Raw genomic sequence first — 25017 nt, 5'->3', positions numbered from 1 at the left:
AGAGGTCTAATCAAAAACATTGAAACTCTAAAACAAAAGTACATCTCATGGTTTCTTCGAGTCTTACTCCAAGTCCAATCCTGTTAAGAAAAACAAATCTACGGGGTGAGCAATCGCTCGTGAAGCCAAGAACACACATGCAGGCACGTTGTCCAAATAGCAAACCCAATGGATAAGTAGAATAATAACATTCGAGTAATTGACAATTCAGTGAAATGTAAACAGAAACAATTCAAGGATATGGTAGCTCTCAGGAGCTAATTTTCACTTGCTTTGCAAATTTCATTCGTATATCTTCCCGTGATGTCTCCGTCGACCGGATCGATATTTCCAATCCGTAAAACTCCACTTATTTCTTATGTCCGTCAACCGTACACCACACCGGGCCCGCACGACTTTATAAGGCGATACTCCACGAGTATGCCAAGCTAGATCTCTCCAATAGATCAAACTTATCATGTAATTCTCATGGCTCACCGGAATTCCCGACCAAGCCCATGCCGGCTCGGGTCCCAAGGTCGGCCTATGAGTTTGGGCGTCCCCCATGTACATTTGAGAGTCGAGAAGATTCACTCCAACGACGTATGCAGCCATAGCATACCATTTCATTTCATTCAAGCATTCAATCATTTCATTTCATTCAATCAGGTCATTCATAATTCATTTGTTTCATTTCAATCATGAGTCATTCATTTCAAATAAGAATAAGTGTGGTAAAGTACACACTCGTCTCCATTTTCAAAATCTCCAATCAATTATAGCAATTAAGCATGTATCAAGTATTCATACACTTAACACTCACCAATACAAGAAACAAGGAAGTGTCCACTTGAAGGTTCGGGCGTTCACCGTGGGATCCTCTTGAAGGTCCTCTTGGGTGCCTGAGTAATTGATAATAAACTATCACTTGTACATCCCAATTATCATAGAAGATCGTACACAGGTACAATCAAAAAATATCGTGAAGACGAGGCTAAAATCTTCTTTAAATCAAGAGTTTAAAGTAGGGTCCAAGAACACAAGAAAATGTGATGATTATCCTTAAAATCATTGGATGGAAGTAAGTAGGTATGAAATCATGTAAATTATTTTCCAAACGAACAACCGAAACCGGACTGAGAAGGGACACGTCACAATCCGGCCAAAATCTGGCCGGATTCGAGGCAGAGAGAAACCGATTTTTTTTTCAATTTTCACCACCAATCCGACCAACTATCTTGCCAATATACGGCCAGATTCTTTGAAAATGGTTCCCGCGCGAAAATTTTTCAAAAGGCTAGGAATTATCGAATTTAGGGGCATTCTTGGAAAAGTCATAACTCACTCTCTGAAAATCCAAAATTGGAAAATTTGGTACCGTTGGAAACTACTTCCAAAGCACTAAAAGTTCCTAGAAAACACTTTTCCAAGATTCCAAATGGATTACATTCAAAATATGTCTCAAAGTGGCTGTAATTTCCTCCTCAAATAGAGGTTTTCCAGGTTTAAAGCTTGAGCTTTGGTACTTTAGTTGAGCATCTAAATGAACTTGGAATGGCACCAAAGTTAGCAGTATTACACTACCATCTAAGGGCTATTCCTCTGTAAATTTTCATGCAAAACTCGCACGAAAAGTCAGTTAACAAAACCATTGAAGTTTCAAGAATTTCCAAGGCAAATCTGCCTTGTACTTTTGTTTTCCTTTTCTCAAACATTTGGTCAAAGAAAATTCCTCGAACATGATTCATTTATGAGGACAAAGTCTAGGAAACATCCAAAATATGTTTGATAGGTAATTAACATCAAGGATTTCGAATAACAAGTTCCAAATCAAGATTAGCTATAGATCAGTCCAGAATTAGGGTTTTCTTTCACTAAGACAGTTCTGAAATCTGGCCACAACTCACACAATTCAACTCAGAATTGAGCGTGGGTAGTGACATTGAAAACTACATTCATAAGGCTACAATTTCTTAGAAAGAATCATTTTAAAATTCTATCCGCAACTAGCTCATATTTGAGCATCAAGTCGCAGCTCAGAACAGAGCTTCCAGTACAGATGAGAAACAGAACAGGCAACTTTACAAGGTTGGTACGGCTCACTCAGGTGGAATCAGGGTATGGATTTTCTACCATTGGAAAACTGGAAATGTCTAGTTTCTAATGCAGTAAACGACACTCGATTTTGACGTCAGAGTAAAGAGTTATGGCTGAAACAAAATCACTGCCAGAGTAATACGGGACACAATTCCAGTTTTGGTAAAATTTCGAAATCTCAACATTTACCCATCCAAATCACGTAATTTTTTGAGAAAACTTTCTACATAACCTATATTACACATATACATCAGAATCAAGTCAATTGGACCACAAAAAATGCACCAAAGTGCATGGAAATGGCAGGAGCAGAAACGGTAAAATTTTCCTTTTCACTTCCTTTGAGCTATCTTTCACAACACCACTTATTTTCACTAGATTAACCACTAATCCAATATAAATAACATCAAATCCCATCAAATCAGTTCATCAAGCCATAGTGAGATTTCATAGAGCCCACACACAAGATTTTCAACCATATAAAGCTACTCATATGAATTTATGAGCTCATAAGTGCAATATAACTTCCATAAATCAAGAATTAAGAGGTTGATCGTTGTATACCTTCTTAGATGATTAAAGCAGAAAATTTCGATCACTTTAAGCTCAAGAAAAACTGTGAGATGAAGCTCCTTTCCTAGCTTAGCTTGATTACCAAGTGATTTGCAAGTTGTATATAAATTTTGAGATGATTTGGGTGAGTTTTGAGTGATGAAATGAAGAAGAATTTTGGTGGTTTCTTCCTCCTTGTTGGTCGGCTGTCTTGAGTGAAGAGAGAGAGAGAGAGAGTTGTGCTGAAAATGAAGCTTCCTTGAGAAGCTTAAATGTATGGCCAAAAGTGTCCTAAAAATCAACTAGGAATAGTGCGCATTCGCGCGAGTTTCGTGCCCGATTCCTCTCGGGTTTGTTTCACTTGTGCACTAAACGTCTAATGCACTTCCATTCATATTATTATTATTCACTCTTAATGGTCTAAAAATAAGGGTCTAAAGTCCTTCAATTAATCGCGTACGCGAAAACGCGTATTTTCGATTTGTGCGCGATAAAGTGAAAATTCCAAGAAATTCTTATAACGATAGTATCACTAACCAATATTTAAGCAATTAAACATAAAAATACCTATTTCAAAACTAATGTACAAGTCTCCAATTTTCTAAACTTATTGTATTTTCGAATCGATTATTGTCTCCAAACGCATATCTACTATTCTCATTTAACGAGCTTTCAAAAAATTAAATTTTGAATCAAGGCATTTTTAAAATACTTGTAGGTCATAGTTCCATGTAATTGAGTATAAAGAGATTGGAATAAAATATTCGGAGTAAACGGGCAATTAAATATTTAAATGAGCTAGCAATAGTAATTTAAAATAAGAAAATTTGCGAGTCCTCACAGGATTCGGTATACTCGAATATTACCATCACTATTAATTTGGAGTTCGGGCCCAGTAGGGAGTTGATTGGTGGATGGAGATTGGAGTTAAGTGGTGATCTGCTGGACTGGTTACTCTACTTGAAAGTTGACAGAGTGTCAACTACTACTTGGTGAAGCTATGGCGGAGTTAACTCACAAGAGCCACTGTATCCTTTTACCTGGAAATGTAGATATCTAATGATTTGTTATTTGAAATATTATTGCTCAATTTTATGAACTCTCATACTCGCTACTTTGATATTTCAAGTTTTATATGGTGGTCAACTTGCTACTTGATTTTGCATGATGTTTGGAACCTCATTGAGCTTTAGCTCACTCTATTAATTTTATTTCCTTACAGGGGGTACGAATGTGGGCTTGAGGCTGGTACAAGCTAGCGTTGTCTAGTTTTGGATTTTGTGAATTGTACTCGCGCTAGTGCTTGATTAGAGTTGGAAGTCATCTAGATCTCAAATCTTTGTTGTACTTTGGGGAATGTATGAACATTTGAGATATACTTGAGCGTAAATGTACATTCTTAGTTTGGAACTGTGGTTTCATTTTCTTTTGAAGTTGTAATTTGTATTCTTAAAGTGTAGAGCGAGTGAGTCCTGACGAGAGTTAGGCAGACGGTCCGCTAAATCTTAGGGTAAGCCCTAGGAGGAGGTGAGGTCGTCACACTCTGTAATTGGTGGAAACCTCAAGGGAGGTTTATGAAATTATCCCTTAAATCTAAACATCCCAAAGAAATGAGCACTTGTTCATGCCAGTCAGAATAGTTAGACCCATTTATTTCCAGAATATTAGATGTTACTCCGAAAAGTGCAGTTGGACTGACAGCTGAAATTACATAGAACATGTCATGAGATATATCATTAATAGAGGAATCAATTGCATCATCTCATTATGTCTTTGGACAGAATAAAGATATGCTAGCTATTCACTATAGACAACAATCAATTGCATCACATTGTCCTATCTTTGGGTAGACTTAAGACATGCTAGTGATTCACTCTACAAGTGAATGATAGTAATTCATTTAGTGTCCCAAAATAGAGATGTTATACACCTTTGGATATATAACAACTCTTGCATGAATATAGAATGTAAAATACTTTTTGGGTAATTTTAATACTATAATCATGAAATAAAAACAACCTTATAACCATTGTCACAAATGGGTCATTTTATTCATGGTTTGTAAGGCTACTTTGGATTGTTCAAAAACAAATCTATATGAAATTTCTCACAACATATTATGTGAGGTAAACATAAAATTTCTCACAGTGCATGATGTAAGATACCCAAGAGGAAATTTTAATATTTTCATAAAACTTGTTCCATATTTCATAAGTTTGCAAATACAATAATGCATATTAAAGATAAACATATAATGGCATATCAAGGTTTTCATATATATAAATCATGTCATGCATTTCTATGATGACTTGAACTATAATATTATTCTTCATAAGTATCATTCATGCTAGAAATCTATAAGTATGCTAATAATGACATAATATGATTTATGAGTCAAATTTCAACCTTACTCTGATACCACATGTTAGAAAAATAAAATTAATAGCTTCAACCATGACTTTCAATACATGAATAAAGAGGATTAGACATATCTTGTGCCATTGAGTATTTCTCTTTCTAAAGTTGTATGATTTCAAGTTTTGATCTTCCCTCTCCTATTCTCTCTTTTGTTTGCTCTAGTGATGGGATAATTTTCACAAACTAATTGACTGGAGAGAGGGACCAAGAGCCTATTTATAGATGCATAAGTGACTCATCCCATCATTAATCATTAATAAGACTCATTAATTCTTCCTACTTGATAAGATGAATCTTACCATCAATCACTTGTTTCAAGGATGTATATACATTCATTTATGTGAAGTTTCATAAATGTATGGATAAATTCATTTATCACTTAAGTTAGATTCATGACTTTGATCATTGAATCTTGTGTCTTATTAATTTGGTACATGACTTTGGTCATGATACCTTGCTCTTATCCATACAAGTATATGTTCTTTCATGTAAGTGGGACTTTTATTACTATACATTTATGTGGTCATGTAGGCCACAATAAGTAATTAATCTAACAAATATATCAATAGTACTCTTTATATTTGCATTTTTTCTGCTATTAAATCTTAAAAATGTATTTTCCTAGTATGCAGCAAGAATTTTGTAAAGTTGCAGCAAAGATTCTGAGATTTGTAGTTATATTAACCACCACGCCCATAATCCACATGTAACTTTTTTCAATATAACTACAAAAGGAGATTCAAGCATGTGCATTTAAAATTCGAGCGAATGCCCTAAGTACCAACTCAACTGAGATGGCTGGACATGACCAAAAAATGTTGTGAATCTTCAATTGTTGCTCAAAATAGCATTAATGGAATATTTATCATTAAGATGCTTACTAAGGTTGGCCAAGTTATACCTATGCTTAGTTTCTTGTTTTAAAGGGATGTAAAGTTTTCTTTTGATACAATATTTATCCATTTTTTTGTTGAGGAATTTGCCAATTTTGTCCCTAATTTTTTTTTACTGAAACTAATTTAATCTTTAATGATTTTTTTAACCAATGGTCCTCCAACTATGTTTTCCATTCCAATGTAGGCCCTCCATAGTGGCACCACCATATTTTATCTCTTTCGCACCATTAGCCAGGAGTATTTTTCTACGGTCTCTCTACTTCCTATTGGCTGGGTTTAGCAGCAATGCTGTGAAAAGCAGTACAGTAACAAGCATCAAAACCTGAATCTATACAAGATTAAACCTAGGTTTCCTTATAGTTTACTTGCGCTTTATGGACTTGTGTTAATTAATTATTTCTATTGCTATTGCTTATGTTGGTACCGAGGACTTTTGGAACTAGAGTCCTTTGTCATTCTGGCAAAAGCAGGCTAAGCCTCTTTGATAATACAACAATTTCTTTCCTGTGTGCCTTTATTTCCTTCAAATATGTTGAACTAATATTATTGTATATGAAACAAGCATCTTCAATGAAGAAACAATCAATAAGTAAAGTATAATTAAGGAATTAAGGGCCTGATGTTCAATAAACTAAGATTCTAGTCTCTTAGGTAATCAAAGTGCAGCAATGTCCACTAACTTGTATAAAATGGAAGCCAGAAATTAATCTAGAATTTTTAGAATGATTCATGTTTTCCATTGTTGTTTGTAAGTTGATTTTCCAAAACAAACCCTAGAAATTAATAAATGAATACTGCAAAGCTGGAGTGATATATTAACAACAAAGGTCCTTTTACTTTGTCATGCCTGATAGAAATGAATAGAGAAAGTAATGAACTGGTCGGTGATGGTTGATAAAGCATCTATAAAACTCTATTCTTTATCGTTGGCTAACCTGTAACCAATTCCCCAGATTTCTAGAATTGGATCCATGTAGAGTACTTGTATATAATTCATATATAATCTAACGTATTATATGAAGCACCGAATGTGCAATTATTTGTTATTTTTTATCAGTTGGTTTGTTAGACGCTTTCAAATTATTTTATACATTAAGGTAATTTAGTAAATAGCTGTAAACTTAGAGCTGGACGACATTCGTAGTATTTCATTTAGAGGTTGTAAAATAGATATATAGATCATAATTGGTTTCAAATAAATAGTTCATGAAATTATTTTATACATTAAGGTAATTTAGTAAATAGCTGTAAATTTAGAGCTGGAAGACATTCGTAGTATTTCATTTAGAGGTTGTAAAATAGATATATAGATCATAATTGGTTTCAAATAAATAGTTCATGAATTATATGATCCAATCCGCTTAAATTCATAGAATAAATGATTGTATGTGGATTGGATCTAAATGGATAATGAATATCCAATTATCTATTTAAAAACCATTTAACTAACCAGCACTGTATATCATAACCATATGTATATGGAAAACTGAGAAATGCATGTTTTGGCCTGCAATGAAAAAAAGGCCTCAGATTCACTAAGAGCTTCATTTTTTGTCCTTTTGTATACTAACTTTTCTTTTTTAATCAAATGGACTACTCCTAATGAGTCCCTTAATTCTAATTTGGCTTCAAATCACAATCATATAGCAAAACATATGTAAATATCGCAAAAAATCTGAAGATCACGCTTCTCAGACTTCAATATCCCCAAAGAACCTTTGATAGTACAATATGCATTTTATAAATTTATCAAAACTTGGAAGATGGCTTTCCAAAAATGGATGTCACACAATTGCACACTGAAAAGTACTTAAAAAGTTACATTTTCTTTATGAAAGCAATTACTCTTTTATATCAACTGCACATCTTTTTCGAGATTTTATATATTTTAGTAAGAAATCAAGCAAATAAGTAAATAACATCACTTCGAAATTCTTTTTTTATAGCGTAAAAGAGAAAATAATCCTATGTGATTTTGCAAATATACACATTGACCCCTTATGCTTTAGAACCCTACATTTTAACTGCTTTTTTTAAAAAAAAAATACATTTTAACCCCTTATGTTTTAGACTAATGTGAAACTGGTAGTTTACTAGTTTTCCTGTTAGAGTTAATAGTCAAATAGTGTTAGTCGTACTTTTCATTACGAAACAGTAATGAAGTCACTCAATTAACCTTAAAACAGAGGTTAAAATGAATTTACAAAGAAACTTTAGGGTCGAAATGAAATTTCTATTATTTTATTTTTTGCTCCTTGCCCGACTATGCAACAAGAGTAGTAGTAGATCTATTCCTCTCCATGGCCTTATGAATTCCAGCCACCATTCATAAAACTCATTGAAGCTTGCCCACCATCTCTGTCCACTTTTAATGCAGATTATTACTATGACAATAATTTATTCATACCTGTTAAAGCCTATGCAAATAGCAAAAATCATTTTTATTTTTTTCACCAATTTCAACATTAGATGGCCAAGCACTTCCGATTCAGCCCAAACCTGCATTTTAATTTTTAAAACCCTCCAAGAAAATTCAACGAAGGTGGTTGTGTTCTTGGTGAATCTATGACAGCCGCTGCGTGTTTTTCTTTTCTTTGAGCTCCCATTGAGCTTTAAGCGGCCTAGAATATTGAGAGAAGAAAACTGAGTTTCGGATTTTTTAAGACTAGTTAGTTACAGGAATTAACTTTTGGGTTCAATTTTGTTTGATGAGAATGAGGGTGGCTGATGAATGATAGTGATGGGTCTGATGACTAGCAAGCTTCTTCTTTTTCAGGAGAAGATAGATATGGAAGCCGCTGGCTGGGGAGGGAATGGGGAGAGATAGACAAGTCAGATTATATTTTTCATCCTTTTTTCTGATAATTGAATAAATATGAATAAAATGGTTTATCCATTTAAATTCACCAACTTAATTAGTTTTAAATGGTTGCCATCCATTTAAAGTCATTATATTTATTTTAGTCATCCAAATTCATATAATAGCGGTTTACATGGATGGATAAGTGGATTTTAATCTAGTTTGCCGCCTCTAATTGCATGCGCATTCTCAAGTTTGAGTGGGTTTTATCATGAAATGTTTTTGTTTTTGTTTTTTTTGCTTGGCCTGGAGGGGGAGGGGAGGGGACCAAAAACTTAAATCAAATTAATTTCTTAAACTTGAAACACATATATATAACATGAAATGCTTTTGCAATTCTTGGGAGCAAAACAAGTGAGATGTATAACGTGCATCATTTTTAAGGGCATTTTCGATCATTTCTATATTTTTTTATTTGGAAATCTCTATTATACGTTGTTACTTTGTGGTGTCTAGAGATAATTTTAGAAACCATCTATAAAACTTTTGATAATATGTGGCCACCTCCCTGAGATGGAAGCAATTATCAAAAACCTTGCTAATATACAATATTTTTACAAAGTCATATTAATGTCGACATAGTTTTCAGCCTTCATAATTACTTTTACTAATTCTTCGTCCACATTTTATTGTCTTAATTATCTTTTAACATTCTGAATTTTGTTAGTAAACATATGACGGGCAGGAAAATGTTCTCTATTTTGGAAGGTTTATTCATTTTGGTAGCCCGATTAATAAATTATAGTTCGTGATAATGTGATTACAAGTCATTATTTGATGAGCCTGTTTGCAAGTTTTGAACTTCTTTTGCACGAGTGGCATATATACATACAACTTTTTGATCTTCTGAAGAGCTAAAGTACACAAAACAAAGCTGTTAAGTACAAACATGTTGCATATATTGCACAATTGCATGCCAAATTCCACATGTGCAAATAATAGCTCAGAAACAAATGCACATAAGAAGATTATACGTATCATTGTTTTGCATCAATGGGAAACCAAATTGATAATATGGATAAGGTTGAGGACTAAATGTTGAAATCGAATGAATCTTATTCAAACTATATGAAGTTGTTTTAATAATGCAATAATGCCAAGCATGATTTCAAATTCTGCTCGTACTTTTCCTCAGGATACATTCACAAGAAGATGCATCCCCAGATTGCAATCTGTGCGGAATGATATGAAATAGAATCGACCAGTTGTGGTAAGAGTGACTGAGGTATTGCCTCCGATTCCTTTTAGTGATCCAGAACTTATATTGCAGTTCATAAAACCACGGAAATCAACTTCAAAGACAGCGCTGCCTGAAATAAGATCATACTGGAAATCGACAAAAGATCAAGTAAACAAGGGAAGAAATTAACTATTTATTACCACATGTATATATTCGAGAATTGTACTAAATATAATCTAAAATTATAGGCTAGGCTATTCAAGAACTGGGATTGTTCGATCTTACTAAGAACATCACCAGGGTGAAAGATCATGGTGCTATAGGAATTAAGAGAAACATTTCTTCTCCACGGGATATTGTATGTTGCACCTAGGCTTGGGAGAACAAGACCAGACATGACAAGGAAACAAAATGCCATTGCTCTTGTAGAACTTCCCATTAAATCTTTCTAGTTTCTATGAGCTGGATCTGAGGAAGAGTGCAAAACAACAATGAGAAAGAGAATATGGGTGCGTTTGTTTGGAAGGAAAGAGCCTATTTATACAAGCAGAAGCAAGAGATGAGTATCCATAACTAGCTCCTTCCTCTTCTTCTTCTTCTTCTTTTTTTTTTTAACTTTTCCTTTGTCTTTTGTCTTTTCATTTTTCTTTGTTTGTACCTTAAGTGGCTTCTCTGATATCAATTAAGAAATAACTTTGACGAGGGTAGGTAATAAAGTGGAAGATATCAATTTCCGGTGGTCAATGTTTTTAAATTTTTTTTTTCATTCATAGAAGAGGTGGGACAAAAAAAACCGAGAGGTACAAGAGATTTGAATCTTAAATTTTTAATTTCTAACAGTAAATTATTTTGGAACAAAACAAAAGATTTATACACTCCACATTCGCTAGTTTTTAACTAACTTGACAAAAATGCTCTAGGACTAGAATTTCTAATAATAGACATGCCATAACTATGTTCATTATATAACAAATAAGAAACTTATATTCCTATATGGTAAGAATTTAACTAGATCATACCATAACTAAGAAAAAATTAGACAAATTAATTGCCTTACGAGAAGAATTAAAAAGAAAAGAAAAGAAACTCATCGCATCAAGTTGAACCTTTCAATTTTGGTGAGCTTGGTATAGAAAAAGATATAAGCATTTAGCAAATAAGAAGAAACATGAAATAGAAGAAAAATGATAAAAATGAAGTTAAAATTAAAAAAAAAAATCTTCTAAAGTGCTAGCATAGCAACAAGAGATATAAGTGCGCTAAAAATTTAGTTCTAGGGCACTTTGATCAAGTTGGTTAAAAAAGAGTAATTGCTGAATGACTAAGACTTTTATTCAAGTGCCAAAATCTGGTTGATGGTTTTCAACAAAGGAATCATGTGGATCTCTAGGTATAAGAGATGAATAACGCTCGATGAGAAAGAATATGAAAATGAAATATTTGTGATATTACCACAGTTAAAAAGGAGAAGAAATATTGGAGACATCATCCAAGACTAATCAGTCTCAACACCACAAATTATGTTTAATTAAGGCTTAATTTAGTCCACATAGGATGCTGAACTCTTGATGTCAAAATAGTAAAGCCCTTAGGCATAATGAATTTAGGGTTTGTCCAAAGATCATTTCACATCGCTATCTGCGAAGTTTAGAGAAAACAAATATCAGGGACTAAACAGCACAAGAAAAGTGAGAATATATTATATATCAAATACGAAGGGAAAAAATATATATATATTCGAAAGTGCTCGGTTTAATTTACTTGAAATTGCTATGTCCTGGTTTGGGATTGGCCCAATGGCGAAAGCTACGGTAGCCAATACCCTCCAGATGGTAAATGATGAATAAGTTTTGACATCAAATGTAAATAGCAGTTCCAAGGATACTGAGCTTTAGAAAATCAAATTGGCCACCAAAGTAAGTTAATGCATCTTTTTTTAGTATAAGTGATAGGTTGCAATTTTATCATTTATTTTATTATTAATTTTCCCTATTACCTAACCTAATGTGAATTAATTGCTAGATTCTACTCACTTTTGATATTTTGTATTTATTTCAGGGAGTAGAACGAAAATATAACAACAGGTGCTAATTTGGCAAGAAAAGAGTTCAGAAGATAGAGTTTGTCCTAGGGGCATTTTTGGAACAACAAAACGTGAGCCCTTGTTGGGCAAATTGGGCCGAAGTCTTCATTTTTCCGCACAGGAGCCGCCGCAAGGAGCACTACTTTATATAGGAAAATTGCGCAGGAAAAGAGGAGGTCTTCTTCTTCCTCTGCGGAAGGAGAGCCGCCGCGCAGAGCTTCTCAAAAGAGGACATTAGATAGGAATAGAGCAAACAATGGCAGACAACTCTTTAGCTTAGTCTTTTGACTTTTCCTTGTGGGCTCCAAGTAGCTTTTCCTTTTCCTTCTCGTATGATTGGACAAGTAGAAACCATAGAATCAATTGCTGTAGCTTTGCTATCTTTTCAAACATTGGAACCGAATTGAATTTCCCCAATTTCAAGGGACAATGGCTGCGGCTCTCTTTACAATTTCTGGTGGGTTTAGTTCATCAATTATGAACTAATTTTCCAATTCTAGTCAAGGAGCAACGAAGGCTCTGATTCACCTAAAAATTGTGAGATCGTTTTAATTTAATCTTTTCCTTTTATTTATTGGTATCTGCACATTTCTTGATTGCTATGCTTATGGTTATTTAATTAATTGATTGTCTTGGATCCGGATAATTAATTGATTTGGTAATCTATTGTCAATTAGGGTGTTAAATCCGTAATTGTTTAATTGCTCTAAAATAGTGACAACTGGCATGATTAGATTTGTGTCAGGGGAATACGCGGGCTAATCTAAAATAACCCTGGTAGTGTGTTGTTTGGTTAGAATAGGGCTCCTCTAATACGTAAGGCAATTGGGGAATTAAATTCTACGGGCGTACCTAGGATTATTTCTCAATTAGAGCAGTGATTAACGGGCGTACCTTGATCACCGACACAGTAAGGAGGAGTTGACTGCCATCGCTTGTTTGGTAGTTATAACCTATTTATTGATAAATAATTGGAATTGGCTTTGCATCGATGATCAATTAGGTGAACCATTGCTGAAGTTATTCCTTGGCTAGATCCTTAATTATCACTCATTTGATTTTAGTATTTTGTTATTTAATTTTTAGTAGTTTCTTAGATTTTAGTTGAATTTCTTTGATTGTCACCTTTTGCATAAAAACACCCCCTTTGTTACTGTGAACTTGAAAAGAAACAGTTACTCCCAGTCCCTGTGGATTCGACCCTGCTTATCACTATCTACAGAAATTACCTTTAGTTTGAGCAGGTTTTATTATTGCACAGGCTTCGACACCCTGTCAATAAGTGAGAGATTTCAAATTCGAGACATCTCACTTATATTCCCTCCTCTGTACCATCCTACCCATCTCTTCCCCAATTTCGTTACTCCTTTAGGTATGAAATAATTTTAATTAATAAACAAGAATTAGTGGCAGAATTATCAACTAGAAGTCTGGAATTAGTAATGCATGCACTTACTACCTGGGATACCAACTAGTGATAATCGTCCAACCAACAAAATAGCAATAAAAATTGTGTTTTCAAAGCTTAAAACAGAGAAGATATATCGGACGTAATAATACAGTGCATCAATGCCAATCAAATTTCATTAGATAAATAAGATGGATTTTTTTATGTATAGTACGCAGCCAAAAAAAAGGACTTGACATACTCTGTCGAATATGTTTTGTTTATATACCACGTAGGATTATCGTTTGGTGTATATTGACCACATAATACTTTTCAATATATAAATAAATAATTAGTGATTTCTATACAATTATCGCTAACAGTTATCATAGCATCCCACGTGTTACAACTTAAGGTCATTGCATTTTTTTCCCCTGTTTTGGGTAAGTACGGCATTGCATTTTATTGACAAGATTGGACAAATCAATGCTGAACAGGTACTTGTCGAAAATAAAATTTTCTTTTCTCCCCAGCCAGGATATGGACCTTGATCAAGATAGCCAATTGAATGCCCCACCCCACGGCTTTTGTTAACTCAAAATTATGGGATCAACCCCGAGTAGGCATATGCCTCTGGCCATTTTAGCTTTGACAGGGACCAAATCCAATACATATAGTGGCTTTTGAGGCCTACCTAGATTAGGCACATACCTTGGATAGGTACCAAATTGATTACCTATTGTGGCTTTTGGGACACAGTTTAATTGTTTCATTGACTTGGCAGAATTTGGTAGGTTGCATTATATTCATAAACAGTTCTTCATAAAGGCATCCTTGTGGAATGCTCCATTGGGTACTATTACACTGATTAACCACTGAGTTTTGACCCAGTAGCCACCAGAAAGGAAATAAATCACTCTTTGAGATGTAAGTTAGGAATTCGAACCTGTAATGAAAAAAATTTAAAATAGGTAACAAAGTACCCTTCTGATTCAGTCAAATCTGTATACCTAGTAGCCCTTTACACAGTCTCTTTAGACTCTCACTCTCTGTATAATAGAATATATTAATTTATAGGAATGTTATCATTGGAAAAAAAAAGGGATACTATCACATTGATTATTCTACATGGTTGTGAAAAATCAATTGAAAAGCTAATTAAAAAAATTGATCTAAAGGAAAAATGGAGTAATCAAATCGGAATATGAAATCGGTATGTTAATATCAACCTAATTAAGGAAATAATAGGATTGGGTACATATTTAAGCTATCAAAATGTCAGGGCCCCAAAACTAAAGCAAACTGCGATATTTGGTCAATATTGTTCATGTGACAGCCCTACCTCCCCCTAAGGCGTACCAAAGGGTTCGGCGGACCGCCTGCCCAACTCTCGCCAGGACTCACTCACTCGTAACACATGCATACATCCATAGATCATAAATAACATCGCAATTCAAGCTTATAATTTACATTGATGCACAATCAAGATACCAAACCTCAATATACCTAAACTGGTTCAAAGTGTATACAATCCAGATACAAAACATTCTATTCGAGTAATAGCGCGAGTACAAGTCAAAAGTCAAAAACAACTAGTCTACGCTAGTCTTTACATATCTCACGCCTCGCTCGTACCCCTGAAAGGAAAACAAATGGAGTGGAATGAGCTAAAAGCCCAGTGAGGTTCCAAATAGCAAATTGACCATTATTTATAAGTACAAGTTTTCGATATAGCAAAGTAACGAGCATGAAGAGTTCATGAAGGTGAGCAATAACACGTCAAGTAGCAATCTCAAAATGAGTGAGTGTAAATGTTTTTTAGAATAAACAATAATCCAATAAGCAATAATCATTCCAAAACATAAGGATACGGATGGCTCTCAGGAGCCAACTTTCCATTTCATCATCAGGAGCTTGATCACATAATAGTTGACACTCCGTCAACTTTCAAGTAAAGGAACCAATCCAGTAGAACACCACTTAAACGACTGTCCGTCCACCTTTCAAACCCCCAGCTGGGCCCAAAATCCTCAAGAAACACGGGTGGTAATACTCGAGTATACCAATTAGTCGAGGAGATATCACTCCACTCGGCAGAACAAGAGACCCAGGGTTCGTTACCCAATCGACCAAGCCCTTGCCGGCTGGACTTAAGTAACTCGCCGCAGGGTTTCTGGAATTCCAGGAAGTGCCCGCATCATAAACAAGTATATCGAATCAATTGCAACAATAAACAAGTATATATCACATAAGGGCAAGTGCGATAAAGTACACTCTTGCCCTAACAATTCACGTATATAACACGTAATCTATTGGCCACGTATCAAGTTCAAGTATCAAGTTCAATTCGGTATTTGAAAGCACTCACCAAAAGATATAGTGCCTTTACTGGTCACTTTCAGGTTATACTCTGGGTTCGGAGTCCAAATCTGCGATAAAACTCAGTTTGAGAACTTTGAAACATGACTAAGATTCGAAACTTAGACGTTTCGTTCAATAAAAATCAAGAAATTGGAATTCACTTGGAGAGTAGTCGTGAAACACTCGCTCGCTTTTCAAACTATATAATTTTGTAACATTTATACTTGAAAATGCCATTTGAGTGGAAAGTACAAGGAAAACGTATTTCTAGTAGTCATGATTGTATTTCTCAAGGGTACAAGTTCGCCCAAATCCTTACTTATATACCTCAAAAAAAGAAGACGCAAATATCCTAGAGGGTTCAAGTAGTAATCACTCTTAACCCTTACTCAAGTCGCAAGTATATTTCTCTAGTCCTCGAGCATAAATTTGGGCAGCATGCCCTTTGTGTTTACCTAATTTTTCAGCCATTTATGGCTTCATTATTTTTCCTTAGCCAATCCCAAAGTCATACATATCATAGATTCAAGTAAATAGCCGTTCCATAGGCTCATAACAACATAAGAATAAAAGTCAAAGTGATAACAAGTGCGGAAATGTAACCTAGCAAAAGACAGATTTGACGTGGGGTTGCGGAAAGAACATATCCGAAGTTACGCTTATCAGATTGAGGCGCAACTTATACCGTTTCGAAGCTAAGACACAGGGCTACAATTTTCATGAAGATCACTTAGTCCCGTTTCTAATGCAACCTAGTCAAATTCCTAATTTACAGAACCAAAATCCAACTAGTCGGCTAATTAACCGTACTGCACTGGAATGGTCATATCTCAGGTTACCAAGGTCCGATTAAGGTGTTCTTGGAAGCGTTTAAAATCTAAGACAGAATACTAAAACTTTCATGTTTTGGCAAATAGCTAAATCAGTATGGACCATAGTGAATAAACACAACCAAATAGACTAAACTGTTCACGCGGAACTCTGGAATGTAACCTAGAACAGCGAGGGTATTTTTGTCTTTTCACAAGTTACGTTGCTCCGATTGGACTGAAATTTTGTAGGCACCTATAAAATACTATTCTATACAACTTTCGTGTTTTAGTCCAAGCCTGATTCGGCCTCTAACTAGGAGTACTAAAACTGGGCAGAATGTAAACATGAAATTCCAGAAATCTGGAATTTTTGGGATTTCATGACAATCTATTCATTTTCTTGCTTCCAACACTACCAAACCCCTTATATAATCTTATATACAACATATACCCACTATACAACAAGTCTAGGCAGAAATTTATTAAACCCTAACTTGCATATATCATTCAAAATCATCACAACAACTTGCATATCTTGTAATCAAGCCAAAACATGAACTAGATAACATCTTAAACCAAAATTTTAAAGAACAAGAACCATGATCAGATCCTATACCTCAAAGACAAAGCTTGGAAGAGTGATACTCCACCTCCTTTGGAAATTTTTAGTTCTCCTAGCTTCCCAACTCCACAACTCACTCTTTAATCGGTTTAGTTTTCTTTCTTCTCACTTGGATAGTGCAAATCAAGAAGGAAATGGTTTTCTCTTGCTCTCCCTTTCTCTCTCTCTTGTTCGGCCAAGGAGCAGAAGAAATGAAGAAGAAAGGCTGCTCTTATGGTGTTAAGAAGACAAGAGGATTAGGATTAATCTTGACCACAAGCTTGCCAACACTTGGCACCTTCAACACCACACAAAATTTTCTTTTCTTTCCTTGCATTTTGGCCCTAAAATTTCGGCCAAGAGATGACCATGAGGGGGGGGATATTTTGCTCAATTAGTAATGAGCTTGTATGGTAAGAAAGTTGTGGTCAAGTGGTGCGTTCAATCGGTAGTGCGCCGTACCCGTCGGTTCGCGCCGTTTTTCTTTAAAACACACGTACTAGGGTTTTTACTTCCTATTCACTAACCTTATATCATTGCTCCTAATAACATATTATTTTTCACTTAAAAGTCATTTTATCACCAAATTTGATCCCTGCTCCGTACCGAAAATTCATCCGACGAAAAATCTTGAAAACCCTAATTTGCTCCAATCTTGAAACCGAAATGTGAAACCCTACCTTCTAGGTTCATTTGCACTTATTGTGGAATGACTGGGTGGTAGGGTTTTAATAAATGAATAACTTCCAAATAAAAGGAAATTTTTAAGAAAAACGTGAGGGATTTTACAATTCCAATGATTAAAATTAGGGTTTCAATTAAAATATGAGAAATTTAAGAAAACTGGTTAGTCAAAAGTAACTAGGGTTTTTGATTAAAATAGTAGGGTTTCTAATCTTTTAAAACAAAATAAGGTTTTAAATCAAACCCAAAGAAATACACTTTAGTATTTTCTTTACAAACAACCTCCTAATATTCGGGGTGTCACAATCTCCCCTCCTTAAAAGAATTTCGTCCTCGAAATTCATACATGCACTTCGAATAATGTAGGGTATTTTCCTTATATATTCGTTTCCAGCTCTCAGGTCTCATTATAGCCAAAACTTAGTTAAACAATAGAAATCACGAATCATACCTTCTACTATCTCCGAGGGTTCAGGTAATGCCTGTTGATCCAAGGCGTACACTCTAACTGGCACTCTTGGCTTAGTCCCTCCTACATTTGCTTGTTCAGGGATTAGGTGTGATCTACGGGGACAGGTTGCAAGCTGGTGTTCGGTACTACCACACCATAAATATTTTCCTACTTTCCGCCAACAATCATTCTCCGTATGATTGACCTTTCCACAGTACCCACAAGATACTTGAGGGGTTGAGGTCTGACCTCCTTGTGAGGCACCTCTTGCTTGGCCCCAGCCACGCGAAGCTCCTCTTGGAGTACTTTCCTTAGATATCCTTGAAATTTTCTCACCACCATCTCCTCGACCTATCTTAGAGGGTGGCATATCTAATTCACCTTGTTCTTGCCTATGACTTCCACCAAGCGTACCTCTCCTTTTTGCATGAAAAACCCTCACTTGTGCCCTAGCAATTTCTATTCGTTGGGCCTTCTCCAAAACCTCCGTAAACGTGTTAATTTGGGCTGCCGCTAAGGCTTCTTGTAACTCCACATTTAGCCCTTGCACAAACCTCCGTACTTTTCTTTGCTCCGTGGCTATCAGTTCAGAAGCAAATTAGGATAATCTTGTAAACTGAGTCTCATACTCAGCCACACTCAACATTCCCTGACGGAGTTTAATGAAATCGTCCTCTCTCTTCTCCTGGACGATAGGAGGAAGATATTTCTCGTTAAACTCTCGTACAAAGTTTAACCAGGTCCATGCAGTCCCCTCTCTCTCCCATTTGGCCCTCACTACATTCCACCAAGCTCTAGCTGGCCCCTCGAATTGGAAAACAGCGAATTGAACTTGTCTCTCCTCTGTATAATTTAAGGCAGCAAAGATATTAATCATGGCCTCCAGCCATTTCTCGGCTCCGTCCGGGTCTAGTCCTCCTAAGAACTTGGGTGGAGAGAACTTCTGGAATCTCTCCAAGGCCCTATCTTGCCCATTATCGGGGTCTCTAGGTTGATTTACAGGGACTTGACCCTGTTGTTCCACTAAACGAGCCAAGATGTTAGTCATCTGCTGAATGACAGTTGCCACTTGATCTCCCCCTGCAGCTTGGGTTTCAGGTTGTGGTTCAACCGTTGCCTCTCTTTCCTCTCTCGATTCTCGTACCGGTTCCTGGGCTAGTCTACCCCCACGGCCACGACTAGGACCGCGTCCTCGGTTAGTTCCCCTAGCTTGACTTCTTCTACCCTCCATGTTTCGCAGCTAATCAACTATAACAATATAACCAACTAATCAATGATAGAATATAGCCACTAAGTAACTATATAAATATAAACAACATAAAATAGAATAACGCAAATCATAAACCTCTCTAAATCATAAAACAGGGCAATACAATACATTCAATCAAAACAAGTCACATAACTTATAAAGCATTAACCCTAGGTATCGCTCAGGCACTACACTTAATCAAGGCTCGAAACACGTGAATAAGAAGGGTCCCAAATCCCATGAATATCTTCAATATATTTCAAGTCCAAACTATTCGCATTCCCCGTGCCTTTGCTTTCACAATCCAAACTTATCCCAATATTACGCGAGATCTCAACTTATCGTAAAGGTGTCACTCTTTGGTATTCGGGGACAAGAATCCGAAAATATGATAATTCACCACTCAAGCTGGCCAGGCTCAAGAGCAAATCACCCGTATTAGAGATTCCTACCCAACATACATATCTAAGATCCCCAACAATAGACAATTGTTCCACACTTAACAAGTCAATCCCCACAGTCCGAGAACCCTCTCCCGGCACGAGCTCAATAGGAGCTCTGATACCATCTGTGACAACCCCACCTCCCCCTAAGGCGTACCAAAGGGTTCGGCGGACCGCCTGCCCAACTCTCGCCAGGACTCACTCACTCGTATCACATGCATACATCCATAGATCATAAATAACATCGTAATTCAAGCTTATAATTTACATTGATGCACAATCAAGATACCAAACCTCAATATACCCAAACTGGTTCAAAGTGTATACAATCCAGATACAAAATATTCTATTCGAGTAATAGCGCGAGTACAAGTCAAAAGTCAAAAATAACTAGTTTACGCTAGTCTTTACATATCTCACGCCTCGCTCGTACCCCTGAAAGGAAAACAAATGGAGTGGAATGAGCTAAAAGCCCAGTGAGGTTCCAAATAGCAAATTGACCATTATTTATAAGTACAAGTTATCGATATAGCAAAATAACGAGCATGAAGAGTTCATGAAGGTGAGCAATAACACGTCAAGTAGCAATCACAAAATGAGCGAGTGTAAATGTTTTTCAGAATAAACAATAATCCAATAAGCAATAATCATTCCAAAACATAAGGATATGGATGGCTCTCAGGAGCCAACTTTCCATTTCATCATCAGGAGTTTGATCACATAATAGTTGACACTCCGTCAACTTTCAAGTAAAGGAACCAATCCAGTAGAACACCACTTAAACGACTGTCCGTCCACCTTTCAAATCCCCAGCTGGGCCCAAAATCCTCAAGAAACACGGGTGGTAATACTCGAGTATACCAATTAGTCGAGGAGATATCACTCCACTCGACAGAACAAGAAACCCAGGGTTCGTTACCCAATTGACCAAGCCCTTGCCGGCTGGACTTAAGTAACTCGCCGCAGGGTTTCTGGAATTCCAGGAAGTGCGCGCATCATAAACAAGTATATCGAATCAATTGCAACAATAAACAAGTATATATCACATAAGGGCAAGTGCGATAAAGTACACTCTTGCCCTAACAATTCACGTATATAACATGTAATCTATTGGCCACGTATCAAGTTCAAGTATCAAGTTCAATTCGGTATTTGAAAGCACTCACCAAAAGATATAGTGCCTTTACTGGTCACTTTCAGGTTATACTCTGGGTTCGGAGTCCAAATCTGCGATAAAACTCAGTTTGAGAACTTTGAAACATGACTAAGATTCGAAACTTAGACGTTTCGTTCAATAAAAATCAAGAAATTGGAATTCACTTGGAGAGTAGTCGTGAAACACTCGCTCGCTTTTCAAACTATATAACATTGTAACATTTATACTTGAAAATGCCATTTGAGTGGAAAGTACAAGGAAAACGTATTTCTAGTAGTCATGATTGTATTTCTCAAGGGTACAAGTTCGGCCAAATCCTTACTTATATATCTCGGAAAAAGAAGACGCAAATATCCTAGAGGGTTCAACTAGTAATCACTCTTAACCCTTACTCAAGTCGCAAGTATATTTCTCTAGTCCTCGAGCATAAATTTGGGCAGCATGCCCTTTGTGTTTACCTAATTTTTCAGCCATTTATGGCTTCATTATTTTTCCTCAGCCAATTCCAAAGTCATACATATCATAGATTCAAGTAAATACCCGTTCCATAAGCTCATAACAACATAAGAATAAATTCAAAGTGATAACAAGTGCGGAAATGTAACCTAGCAAAAGACAGATTTGACGTGGGGTTTCGGAAAGAACATATCCGAGGCTACGCTTATCGGATTGAGGCGTAACTTATACCGTTTCGAAGCTAAGACACAGAGATACAATTTTCATGAAGATCACTTAGTCCAGTTTCCAATTCAACCTAGTCAAATTCCTAATTTACAGAACCAAAATCCAACTAGTCGGCTAATTGACCATACTGCACTGGAATGGTCATATCTCAGGTTACCAAGGTCCGATTAATGTGTTCTTGGAGGCGTTTAAAATCTAAGACAGTGTACTAAAACTTTCATGTTTTGGCAAATAGCTAAATCAGTACGGACCATAGTGAATAAACACAACCAAATAGGCTAAACTGTCCACGCGGAACTCTGGAATGTAACCTAGAACAGCGAGGGTATTTTTGTCTTTTCACAAGCTACGTTACTCCGATTGGGCTGAAATTTTGTAGGCACCTATAAAATACTATTCTATACAACTTTCGTGTTTTAGTCCAAGCCTGATTCGGCCTCTAACTATGAGTACTAAAACCGGGCAGAATGTAAACATGAAATTCCAGAAATCTGGAATTTTTGGGATTTCATGACAATCTATTCATTTTCTAGCTTCCAACACTACCAAAGCCCCTTATATAATCTTATATACAACATATACCCACTATATAACAAGTCTAGGTAGAAATTTATTAAACCCTAACTTGCATATATCATCCAAAATCATCACAACAACTTGCATATCTTGTAATCAAGTCAAAACATGAACTAGATAACATCTTAAACCAAAATTTTAAAGAACAAGAACCATGATCAGATCTTATACATCAAAGACAAAGCTTGGAAGAGTGATACTCCACCTCCTTTGGAAATTTTTAGTTCCCCTAGCTTCCCAACTCCACAACTCACTCTTTAATCGGTTTAGTTTTCTTTCTTCTCACTTGGATAGTGCAAATCAAGAAGGAAATGGTTTTCTCTTGCTCTCCCTTTCTCTCTCTCTTGTTCGGCCAAGGAGCAGAAAAAATGAAGAAGAAAGGCTGCTATTATGGTGTTAAGAAGACAAGAGGATTAGGATTAATCTTGACCACAAGCTTGCCAACACTTGGCACCTTCAACACCACACAAAATTTTCTTTTCTTTCCTTGCATTTTGGCCCTAAAATTTCGGCCAAGAGATGACCATGAGGGGGGGGGGGATATTTTGCTCAATTAGCCATGAGCTTGTATGGTAAGAAAGTGGTGGTCAAGTGGTGCGTTCAATCGGTAGTGCGCGGTACCCGTCGGTTCGCGCCGTTTTTCTTTAAAACACACGTACTAGGGTTTTTACTTCCTATTCACTAACCTTATATCATTGCTCCTAATAACATATTATTTTTCACTTAAAAGTCATTTTATCACCAAATTTGATCCCTGCTCCGTACCGAAAATTCATCCGACGAAAAATCTTGAAAACCCTAATTTGCTCCAATCTTGAAACCGAAATGTGAAACCCTACCTTCTAGGTTCATTTGCACTTATTGTGGAATGACTGGGTGGTAGGGTTTTAATAAATGAATAACTTCCAAATAAAAGGAAATTTTTAAGAAAAACGTGAGGGATTTTACAATTCCAATGATTAAAATTAGGGTTTCAATTAAAATATGAGAAATTTAAGAAAACTGGTTAGTCAAAAGTAACTAGGGTTTTTGATTAAAATAGTAGGGTTTCTAATCTTTTAAAACAAAATAAGGTTTTAAATCAAACCCAAAGAAATACACTTTAGTATTTTCTTTACAAACAACCTCCTAATATTCGGGGTGTCACAATCTCCCCTCCTTAAAAGAATTTCGTCCTCGAAATTCATACATGCACTTCGAATAATGTAGGGTATTTTCCTTATATATTCGTTTCCAGCTCTCAGGTCTCATTATAGCCAAAACTTAGTTAAACAATAGAAATCACGAATCATACCTTCTACTATCTCCGAGGGTTCAGGTAATGCCTGTTGATCCAAGGCGTACACTCTAACTGGCACTCTTGGCTTAGTCCCTCCTACATTTGCTTGTTCAGGGATTAGGTGTGATCTACGGGGACAGGTTGCAAGCTGGTGTTCGGTACTACCACACCATAAATATTTTCCTACTTTCCGCCAACAATCATTCTCCGTATGATTGACCTTTCCACAGTACCCACAAGATACTTGAGGGGTTGAGGTCTGACCTCCTTGTGAGGCACCTCTTGCTTGGCCCCAGCCACGCGAAGCTCCTCTTGGAGTACTTTCCTTAGATATCCTTGAAATTTTCTCACCACCATCTCCTCGACCTATCTTAGAGGGTGGCATATCTAATTCACCTTGTTCTTGCCTATGACTTCCACCAAGCGTACCTCTCCTTTTTGCATGAAAAACCCTCACTTGTGCCCTAGCAATTTCTATTCGTTGGGCCTTCTCCAAAACCTCCGTAAACGTGTTAATTTGGGCTGCCGCTAAGGCTTCTTGTAACTCCACATTTAGCCCTTGCACAAACCTCCGTACTTTTCTTTGCTCCGTGGCTATCAGTTCAGAAGCAAATTAGGATAATCTTGTAAACTGAGTCTCATACTCAGCCACACTCAACATTCCCTGACGGAGTTTAATGAAATCGTCCTCTCTCTTCTCCTGGACGATAGGAGGAAGATATTTCTCGTTAAACTCTCGTACAAAGTTTAACCAGGTCCATGCAGTCCCCTCTCTCTCCCATTTGGCCCTCACTACATTCCACCAAGCTCTAGCTGGCCCCTCGAATTGGAAAACAGCGAATTGAACTTGTCTCTCCTCTGTATAATTTAAGGCAGCAAAGATATTAATCATGGCCTCCAGCCATTTCTCGGCTCCGTCCGGGTCTAGTCCTCCTAAGAACTTGGGTGGAGAGAACTTCTGGAATCTCTCCAAGGCCCTATCTTGCCCATTATCGGGGTCTCTAGGTTGATTTACAGGGACTTGACCCTGTTGTTCCACTAAACGAGCCAAGATGTTAGTCATCTGCTGAATGACAGTTGCCACTTGATCTCCCCCTGCAGCTTGGGTTTCAGGTTGTGGTTCAACCGTTGCCTCTCTTTCCTCTCTCGATTCTCGTACCGGTTCCTGGGCTAGTCTACCCCCACGGCCACGACTAGGACCGCGTCCTCGGTTAGTTCCCCTAGCTTGACTTCTTCTACCCTCCATGTTTCGCAGCTAATCAACTATAA

The sequence above is a fragment of the Coffea arabica genome, chromosome 10e (genome assembly GCF_036785885.1).
Source record: "Coffea arabica cultivar ET-39 chromosome 10e, Coffea Arabica ET-39 HiFi, whole genome shotgun sequence".
Lineage (NCBI taxonomy): Eukaryota > Viridiplantae > Streptophyta > Magnoliopsida > Gentianales > Rubiaceae > Coffea > Coffea arabica.
Note: the sequence above shows the minus strand (reverse complement) of the source record.